This window comes from Mus pahari, chromosome 14 (genome assembly GCF_900095145.1).
Source record: "Mus pahari chromosome 14, PAHARI_EIJ_v1.1, whole genome shotgun sequence".
In the NCBI taxonomy this organism is placed as follows: Eukaryota; Metazoa; Chordata; class Mammalia; order Rodentia; family Muridae; genus Mus; species Mus pahari.
The window spans coordinates 76,605,279-76,616,186 of NC_034603.1; positions in this window are offsets into that span (position 1 = coordinate 76,605,279).

Here is a 10,908-nt window from a genome sequence, read left to right on the forward strand (position 1 = left end):
CTCCTCCTCCTCCTCCTCCTCCTCCTCCTCCTTCTTTCCCTTCAGTTCACTGACTTCAGTTAGTGTTCTCCATATACACATGTGTATATGGTATAGGGCTATCAATGCATGTCAATTCTGTTGCCAAGCATACTGCTCATGGCACAATCAGTCAACTGCATTTCACTGTGTGCCTTAGTCAGGGTTTCTATTGCTGCACAACACATCATGACCAGAAGCAAGTTGGGGGGAAAGGGTTTATTCAGCTTACACTTCCACATTGCTGCTCATAACTGAAGGAAGTCAGGACTGGAACTCACACAGGGTAGGAACCTAGAGGCAGGAGCTGATGCAGAGGCCATGAAGGGATGCTGCTTACTGGCTTGCTTCCCCTGGCTTGCTCAGCTTGCTTTCTTATAGAACCCAGAACTACCAGCCCAGGGATGACACCACCCAGGATGGGCCCTCCCACCCTTGATCACCCTTGATCACTAATTGAGACAATGCCTTACAGCTGGATCTCATGGAGGCATTTCCTCAAGGGAGGCTCCTTTCTCTGTTGACACACAAAACCAGCCAGTACACTGGGAGAACTATACTCTCTAGCAAGAAGCCACATCTGGGTCAGCAGGACAGCTCGGTGGATAAAGGCGCTTGCCATTAAGCCTGGCATGCTGAGTTCAATCCCAGGAACCCATGTAATAGAACAGATTCTTACACATTGTCCTATGATCACATGAATGCTTGGGCATATGTGCGTGCATGTGCATACATCTATGTATACATACGAATAAGTATCACACACACCCAAAAGCCAGAGACTTTGGCCATCTTGATAGGGGTCACTCTTAAAAGGATATAATTTGTGGAAGCTGTGCCCATAAGGTGGTTGCCAGAACAATATGGGGTGGCTGGCCACCGTGGCACAATGCCTTTAATTCCAGCACTCAGGTGGCAAAGGCCGCCAGATCTCTGTAAGTTTAAGGCCAGACAGTGAGACCCTCCCTCCAAAAATAAAAGAAGAAATTGATAGGCTGGGGAATGAGACATTTAAGCCAGGCTGGCTTCTAAATATGCCTGATATGGATCTCGTTGTATCAGAGTCAGCACCTGGAGGGAGGATGGCTTGATAGACAGACAGCTGCCACAGGGGCTCCCGGAGATGGAATGCTCAAATCAGTTTCCTGTTCTAACATCCTTCCAGGGCAACAAGTGACAACTGTGGCTTCTGGGGGTGATGCCCAGCCTATGTAAACGGGAGCCTGTCCTCTGCTGAACAGCAGAACCCAGTGTCCTGCTAACTGAGGAGTGACAAGGGTGGACAGAACAGACCCACCCTTTGGGACAAAGTGAGTCATAAATAAATCTACTGGAAAGTATGAGATTCTAATGTGAGAAATCTGCATGAGGTGTGCGGTACGTGCAGCGGAAAGTCCCAAGACAAGCCAGCTCCGCGACTTTCATGGAGGATTCAGCATATAGCCATTTGTGTGGCTATGGTGTCACCGTGAAAGGGCACAAAGCAAACTCAACAGTGAGGAAAGGCACACAGGACCGTCTAGATGCCATGTTGGATATAAGCTTCCAAGAGTCTTTGCTCAGTGGAATCAGGCAGGATACAATTCAACCCCCGGCCACTGGGTCACATAATTGTAAAATGTCTATATGAAAGGTTTTCAGCATCTTGGGCCTCCGTCTCACTGGGAGATGACCATAGCACAGTGCGCATGCCATAAACCAAGACTGCAGACTCCCAGAAGGAAAGCAGTGTTCAGCATTACACTAAAGGTCTACACAACAGTGAAATGCTTACTGGAGGCTCAAAGAACCTCCTAAAAATCAAAGTGCAGCCTACCTCCCCATGCGCAGCAGGTGGTCTGGCCCTGAACAGAAGCAGCTCAGCAAAAGCTAAAGAAAAATGATGCTTGGGACTAATCTAAAATGCCAGAGTTAGCTGAGTGTGGTGGCTTACACTGATAATCCACTCAGGAGGAAGAAACAGGTCAGAAGGTCAAGATCTGCTATGTAGTAATCTAAAGACCTCCCTGGCCTGAGATCCTGTCAGCGGGGAAGGGAAGAAGGGAAGGGAAGGGAAGGGAAGGGAAGGGAAGGGAAGGGAAGGGANGGGAAGGGAAGGGAAGGGAAGGGAAGGGAAGGGAAGGGAAGGGAAGGGAAGGGAAGGGAAGCAAGTAGTGACAAAAAGATGACAAAGGCTTCCAGCAGAGGGAGCCTCAACAGCAGAGTTGGAGATGCAGAGGCAACTGTGCAAAAGCTGGGTGGTTTGTAGTGTCTGGAAGCAGATATAGAGGAGACAAAGTGAAAGTCCAATTTGATGATGTTTTACTACCGCTTGTCATTTAGTCTTTTGCCTTTTTCTTGCTTATACTTAATAAACTCACTCATTCCGGGACTGAAAATATGGCAGCTGTAGATCCTTTCCAGACTGTGCGTAACAATACACCAAAATGATTTCCCTCCGGCTATTTTGTCATCCGTGTGCCCAATCAAGTTGGTCCATAACATTAGTTATCATTACAGTGCCTCTCGTTGTGTAGAATGACCTGCCGCATCACTAAGCAAAGACCAATTCATTGTGATCGGGTTGGGTTCTGCCCCCAGGCCTCAGGAGCAGATGTTCCTGTGGCCTCAGCATTGCCATCTCCATGAGTGCCAGGGACTAAGAGAAACACGGTCACCCTAAGGAAGGTGAATATTATTGTCCTTCCTGTCACCACGGTGGTGGGGGCAAGTGGGAGAAAACCACAGACTGAAGACCATGGTCAGACTTGAGTACTTCAGCTTGACAACTAGAAGCGACAACTGGCGATCTGCGGCGAGAACTATTCACCGTTCTGGGTAAGGGAAAAAAAAAGTGAGGCAGGAAGGCCTCTGATGGCAGCCATCAAGCAAAACACAAGCATCGCTGGCAAGAGAAGATCCAGACACCACAGATTAAACACAGGGTCTTCCCTTCATTGATGTGTGACATTGGTGATACCACTAACCTGCTCCAAGTCTGGGGCTCTTCATCAGTAAAATAAGAGCCGTGGTCTGAGCATGCTCCAAGGTCCTACCCAGCTTCTGTTCCTGAAGAGAGAATGGGAACTACCAAGTTGCAGAGCATCAGCATCAACAACATGCTTAAAAAATGATGACAGAGTCATTGTTTTTAATAGCTGAGCAGTAAGCCGTTGTGTAAATGTACCACATTTTCTGTATCCATTCCTCTGTTGAAGGACATCTCGGTTCTTTCCAACATCTGGCTCTTATAAATAAGGCTGCTATGGAGCATATGTCCTTGTTATATGTTGGAGCATCTTTTGGGTATATGCCCAGGAGTGGTATTGTTGGATCGTCGGGTAGTACTACGTCCAATTTTCTGAGGAACTGCCAAACTGATATCCAGAGTGATTGTACCAGCTTGCAATCCCACCAACAATGGGGGTGGGAGGGGAGGATGTTCCTCTTTCTCCACATCTTCACCAGCATCTGCTATCACAAATGGCTGGAGCTGGAAAATATCATCCTGAGTGAGGTAACCCAATCACAAAAGAACACACATGGTATGCACTCACTGATAAGTGGATATTAGCCACAAAGCTCAGAATACCCAAGATACAATTCACAGACCACATGAAGCTCAAGAACAAGGAAGACCAAAGTATGGATGCTTCAGTCCTTCTTAGAAGGGGGAACAAAATACTCACGGGAGGAAATACAGAGGCAAAGTGTGGAACAGAGACTGAAGGAAAGGCCATCCTGAGACTGCCCCACCTTGGCATCCATCCCATATACAGTCACCAAACTTGGACGCTATTGTGGATGCCAAGAAGTGTTTGCTGACCAGAGTCTGATATAACTGTTTCCTGAGAGGCTCTGCCAGAGCCTGACAAATAAGAGGCAGATGCTCACAGCCAATCATTGGACTGAGCACAGGGTCCCCAATGGAGGACTTAGAGAAAGGAGTGAAGGAGCTGAAGGGGTTTGCAACCTCATAGGAAGAACAACAATATCAACCAACCAGACCCCCAGTGCTCCCAGGGACTAAACCACCAACCAAAGAGTACACACGGAGGGACCCATGGCTCCAGCTGCATATGTATCAGAGGATGGCCTTTTCAGGCATCAATGAGAGGAGAGGCCCTCGGTCCTGTGAGGGCTCGATGTCCCAGTGTAGGGGAATGCCTAGGCAGGGAGGCAGGAGTGGGTGGGTGGGGGAACACCCTCATAGAAGCAGGTGGAGAGGGGTTGGTATAGGGGGTTTCCAGGTGGGGGAAACCGGGAAAGGGGATAACATTTGAAATGTAAATAAAGAAAAATATCCAATCAGAAAAATTAAAAAACAAAAACAAAAAACCGATGTGAACCCTAGAAAAAAGAGCAGGAGTGAGACCTGATCCAGATCCTTTCTGCTCTTCCTAGTGGAGTAGCCAGAAGCGCAGTGGATCCAGGAGTAAAGTGCTTTCTGTGCAAGCAAGAGTTCAATTCCTTGGCCCCCTCCCCCATGTAAAAAGGCATGTGCAGGGGCTGGAGAGATGGCTCAGTGGTTAAGAGCTCTCACTCATGCAGAGAACCTGGGTCCAGTGCCCTGGTGCCCCACATGATGTCCATGACCCTCTGTCACTCCAATTCCAAGGGATCGAATTTTGTCTTCTGACTTCCAAGGTCAAAAACACACACACGGCAAGCATACACATTTGCAAGCAAAAACTCATACACACAAAAAAAAATAAACCGTTTTGTTTTGTTTTCATTCCGTTTTGTTGTTGTTTTGAGACACATGGTCGCACTATGTAGCCCTGGCTATCCTGGAGCTCACCAAGTAGACCAGGCTGGCCTTGAACTCATAGAGATCTACCTGCCTCTCCCTCCCAAGTACTGAGATTAAAGGCATATGTCACAGCGCTGAGTAATAGCTATGTAAAAATGAAAATAAATAAACAACATTTTAAAAAGCCAGACACCGTGGCATGCGCCTATGGTCCCAGCTCTGGGGCAGTGCTGGCAGACAAATCTCTTTGACCATCTGGCCAGGCAGTGTGGCCTAAAGGAAAAGTTCCAGAGTCCTAGCGAGAGACCTTGTGTGGAAAACCAAAGCGGATTGTTCCTGAGAAGTCACACCCACAGTTGACCTCTGTCCTCCACAAGCATTTGGAAACACCTGTGCATGTGCTCACACACACACACACACACACACACACACACACACACACACTGCTATATAAGTAAATGATAAAATTGGAGAATAATAGCAATTTCTTTGCAGACTCCTGAGGATGAGTGAGACACTCTCTGGAACTCTCCCACACAGACTCAACAACAATAAGTGCTTAATGATTGCTGACCGCTCAGATTTTATGTTCAATCTTCCCTCCAAAACAATTCAAGCGCCAGTTGCCAGATCAGGCATCCTGCCAGCGGCCTCCCTAGGCCTAATTAGTACAGGACACCATGACACAGCTAACAAACAGTGCCGTCAGAGGGAGGCCCTGATGCCATGCACAGGCACTGTTCAGAGCAGCCAGACTCCCAGGCTCCAGACCAGCTCAGGGAACAACACTTAGGAAGACATACTGACGAGGGTCTTAGAGAAAGGGCCTCAGTGCTAAGAAAGCCAGAAGCCTGGCTTGGAGCCCCTGGCTCCACTTGCCTGAGCAATGTTGAATTGAATTGAGCTAGGCACCTTGGCAAGATAAAAGAAGGCAGGCCGCAGATGGGGCAGTCAGGGAGGTCCAATGAAGAGACCACATAGTGAGAAGTCAGACTCATTTCTTTAGAAAGCCATCTGCTTGGATGGTAATTTTGATTTTTTTAAACACAATGTTTGATGTATATGTGCCACATTCTGTTTGTAAAACTCTATTGGCATTTATATTTTCTTCTCTGAGTGAATCTAATGTGTGTGTGTGTGTATACTGTATATATATTTCAAGCAATACTGAGAAAATATGAGATATATATATTAAGAGAATACACACACACACACACACACACACACACACATATGCATGATATGTTGTCTCCCTCACCTCCCTCACTTTCATTCGGGACTTTCAATCAGTGATTTTCAGCTTCTTTGCTCTCCCCCTAAGTGAGATGTGACACTGGTCCACAATGGAAAATGCATTTTATAATAAAGGGAGAAAAGAGAAACATACGCTATTTTAGCCAAGTATGTTTTTCTACCTTTTTTCTTTTTTGCTGATTTTATAAAGCAGTAAGCGACGGTCTTCAAGATAATTTCTTAGTCACGGATCTGCATAATCCAAGTGTGTCACTCTAGACAGAAACATGGACATGCAAAAGGAAGGAAGAGTACCAGGAAGGTCTGAGCGTAGCATCAGCCAGCAATTATGACACCTTGTATAGTTTAAGCCTGAGCATAGATAGAAGGCCATGTGACAATGGTGTAGATGAAAAGGGGATTGAAGAAGGCAGTTTTTAGCAATACTGAGAAACTAACAAACATAATCTTCTATATTAGATAGAAATAAGTCAACCTGGCTGTAGTGGTTTGAAGGAGAAACACCCCCCACAGGGTGTTTGAACACTTGCTCCTCAGTTGGACATGCTGTATGGCAGGTTTGGGAAGAAGTACATCACTGGAGGGTGGGCTTTGGGAGTTATACCCTGGTCCCACTTTCGCCATGATCTCTACTTCATGCTTGTGGTTGAAGACTGGGCACTCAGCTTCCTGCCTGCCTGCCTGCTTTCCTGCCTCCCTGTCATGATGGGGTCTTATCTTTCTAGAAACATAGGCCATAAAACCTTTTGTAGCTGGTCTTTGCTACTTTGTTCGTTCTTTTTTTTTTTTTTTTTTTTTTACCATCCTTTATCTTCCCAGTTTCACCCTCTAAAACTAAATAAATGAGAAAGAGGAGGAGGAAAGTTCCCTGAATCTAATTCCTTTCCTTTTACTTCTTCTTTGACCACAGCTACTAACAAACCACAACCAACCCCCACTAAATGAGCAACAACCCCCCACCTCCCCATGCCTCATAGGGACCTATCATTTATATACCCTCTGAAAAGCTCCCAGAATTCCAAATGTCACACAATTGCAGAAACTATCGGCTGCTGGCAAAAACATGCCTCTGCTAGAGCACAGGGCAAATCATAGTCAGCCACTTCAGACTTTCCAAAGCAGCCCTACCTCTATACAACTGGAATTAAAATGAATGCACATTCTATTGCTACAATCTCTTCTGTATGTAGTAGGTCTTGGCCATGGTATTTTATCACAGCAACAGAAGAGTAACTAGTACGGTTACAGAGTATCTAATTGCCAAGATAATGGCTAAGGAAATGAATGCATAAAAATGAGTGAGAAAAAGAATAAAACAGTAGGAAATGTTGATCTAGAAGAAAAATAGAATAAAGTAGATGGATAAAAAGGAAAATAAAGAGTGAGAGTTTGCCCAACTTGGGTTGCAGCTCAGTGGGAAAGGGTGTGTGCTAAGTCCTGAGGTCATTTTGTAGTACAAACCCAACAAACAAGTTAGATAAATATGCCCAACTATACCGTTTTTTAAAATTTAAGTGAATTAAATAATTAAATTAAAATACCAAAGAAGCAAAATCCAATTTATAAGAAATATACACCAATAAAGAAAGTCTCTAGAAATTTCAAAACACTGAAATGAGATTTAAGTTACAAGTCATGAACCAAGAGATAATTCCCACTATCTGGAATATACATTATATAATTTATATATTTATAATATTTAGAGTCCTAGTAGTTTAGTATTTAAAAATATTTAAATTATATTGCATATAATTTATAAAGTTTACAACACTAAATATATCATTGTAAACATGGTTACTAATGTTAACTGTCAACTTTTCAAAAACTAGAATCACCTGGAACCTAGGCCTGTGGGCATCTTGATTTTGTTAACCAAAGTAGGAGTATCCACCTACTTGCATGGTACCTTTCTCTGGCTGGGAGGATGGGGTACCAGTAGGGGAGTCCTGTACCCCATCCTCTATACCAAGTGTTCTGCATAGCTTCCATTTGCCTCCTTTATAATAAGCCAGTAACCAAGAGTAAAGTGATTTACAGAGTCCTGTGGCTCGTTCTAGCAAATGGCCAAACCTGAAGTGGCGTGTGAAGATCCTGGATTTATAAGCAGTAGCTCAAAAGGATGTGTTATCCAGGACTCGTGACCGGCATCTGAGATGGGTGTCAGTCATGTTGGGGGGGGGCCTTATGCTTACCAAAGCTGATGCAGGCTCAGTAGCGCCAAAACTGGACTGAATTAGATGGCTTCCTAAGGAGGAAAAGTAGCCTTTGGTTATGAGAGCAGATGCATCTGAGTGGGCTGGAGCGAGCCCATAATTCCAGCACCAGGGAAGGAAACGGAGGCAAGGGGATCATCGTTTTAGAGACTGAGCTTCTAGCCAGCCAGGAAGACTACAGAGCGAGACACCGTCCACTGTCCCAAACACGCAAGCACACTCACACAAACATGCATGCGCACACACCCGCATACCATGGATACAGATGCAGTATTATAAATAAAATATTAGAGAATAAAACCAAGCAAACATCTAGGCTGTATTCCAGGAATGCACAGCGATTTAATATTCTAAATTAAATCAAGCTGTGCTGGGGGGTGCAGCTCAGCCACACAGTGCTTTTTGTACACAACGAGCTGAACCCTGAGGTACAATCTCCAACACTGAAGAGAAGGAATTACCCAAAATAATTCATCCCATTAGTAGAAAAATAAAATCGTAAGATCATCCTGACGGGTGCATAAAAACAACGGGGAACTCGGTTTTCCGGAAACAGCAGGCAGCTTTTCCCCGACTTCAGAGAGTTCTGCCCCTGCAGTGAGAATTAACTTTCAGGAGAAAACTGTTATTTATCATGCATACCTGGGTGATAACCTGGTATGCATGCAAGGGCTCCGGGTTTCTAGAACCTTCTGGCTTTGCACTGTGACTCCTGTGGCTGGGTGTCTTTTTCTGACACCTCATTTTCAAGGTAAACTTCAAAAAATCTGGCAAGCAAGTGTCCGTTATCCCATCAGGTGCCCTAGTAAGTCCTAGGGTGAGGAGGGTGGAGGAGGAGCAGGTGGGGTGGGGAGGGTATGGGGTGAGGGTGGGGTAGGGTGATGGGAGGGTGGGGATGGGGGTGGGGAGAGTGAAGATGGGGTGGTCTCAGTGATGCTAACTGGCAGGACTGAACCGTGAACACAGTCACATGTCTTGACCATTCTGTCACTGCACACACAACCAACCATAACGCAAAGCATTAAATGCCAAATGGATTTAACTTAAGACACACTGCAAAAGCCCAAAGAGAAGGGATTAATCCTTCTGAGGGAGGGGCTGGTTCTGGGAGACTTAAAAATAGCATTTGGGGCCTAGAGAGCTTGCTCAGCAGGTAAGAGCACTTGCTGCTCTTACAGAGGACCTAGGTTCAGATCCCTCATCCACAGCATGTGACTCGCACCCATTCCAGCTACTGGGGCTATGATGCCTTTTTTCAGCCTCATGAGTATGGTGCACATAAACACATGCAGATAGGCATACATGCACACATACATATACACATATATAAATCTTCTTAAGATAACATTTAAGCAAGACTTTAAAAGGTGAAATGTGTGGTTTGTTCTTTTAGTTTTGAGATGGGCTCTTTCTATATAGCCCAAACTGTCACTTACTCTGAAGCCCATTATGAATTTGCCCCAAACTCATGATCCTCCTGCTTCAGCCTCCCAAGTGCTGGCATTTTCAGGTATGCCCCTCCCCTGCTGCTGCCACCACCATAGCCACCCCAGCCAGCTGAAGGTGGCAATTTTAACTGGCAGAAAATAAGAGTCTTTGGACAGATCAGATCACACTGTGGTGACACAGTTGAACACCACAAAGGTCAATTTCCCTTTTGTAAGTGCTAATCAAGCCCCACAGCATCCAGGCCCCTCCCTAGACGTCCTGCGTGACTCTGCCGTCCCAGTGGCTATCATCTGCGGCTCCTCAGTCCACCGTGTGTACTCCTGATCACAGTGCTAGGGGGAGGGAGGAAGATGGAGAATTTGCCCTTCGAGGTGTGAGCCTGGAAAACACACTCACACACATCCACACACACATACTCACACAGGCTCATATACACACTCACACACATACACACACACACATACACACTCACACACATGCACACATTCACATACACACACATGCACACTCACACACACATACACACACTCACGCACATATGCACACTCACACACATACACACACATACACACTCACACACACTCACACTCACACACACATTCACATGCACATACATGCATACACTCACACATATGCACACTCGCACACACACACTCACGCACATATGCACACCCACACACACATACACACACACACACACACACCTACCTTCTGCTCATGACCCATCAGTCCTAAAGGAGCACAAAGAGTGTCTGGTAAGAATGTCCAGCCTCTGCTACCGTGGAAAGAGCCCCTCTAAACTGAAGAGGACATCACATCACAAGGCATGAAGGGATATCAATGCACTGTGCAGGGAACAGTCACAGGCTGGCACACAACAGGATTCAGTGTTGTTTTATAAGCAACTGGAAGCTGAGGCTGGAGCTGGGACCACCATAATCTGCCCTTTTTTTGTTGTTGTCATTTTTGTCAATTTGTTTTATCTTTGAAAACTGAATCTTAGCTATCCTGGGTTGGCCTTGAGCTTGCTGTAGCCAAAGATGACCCTGAACATCTGATATTCCTACCCCCACTTCCCAGGGACTGAGACTATAGACACGTGTGCACGTTTATGCCACTCTGGAGATGGAACCAAGAGCCTCATACAAGGTATACAAGCATTTGACCAAGTAAGAGACGTCTCCAAGCCGGGCGTGGTGGCGCACGCCTTTAATCCCAGCACTTGGGAGGCAGAGGCAGGCG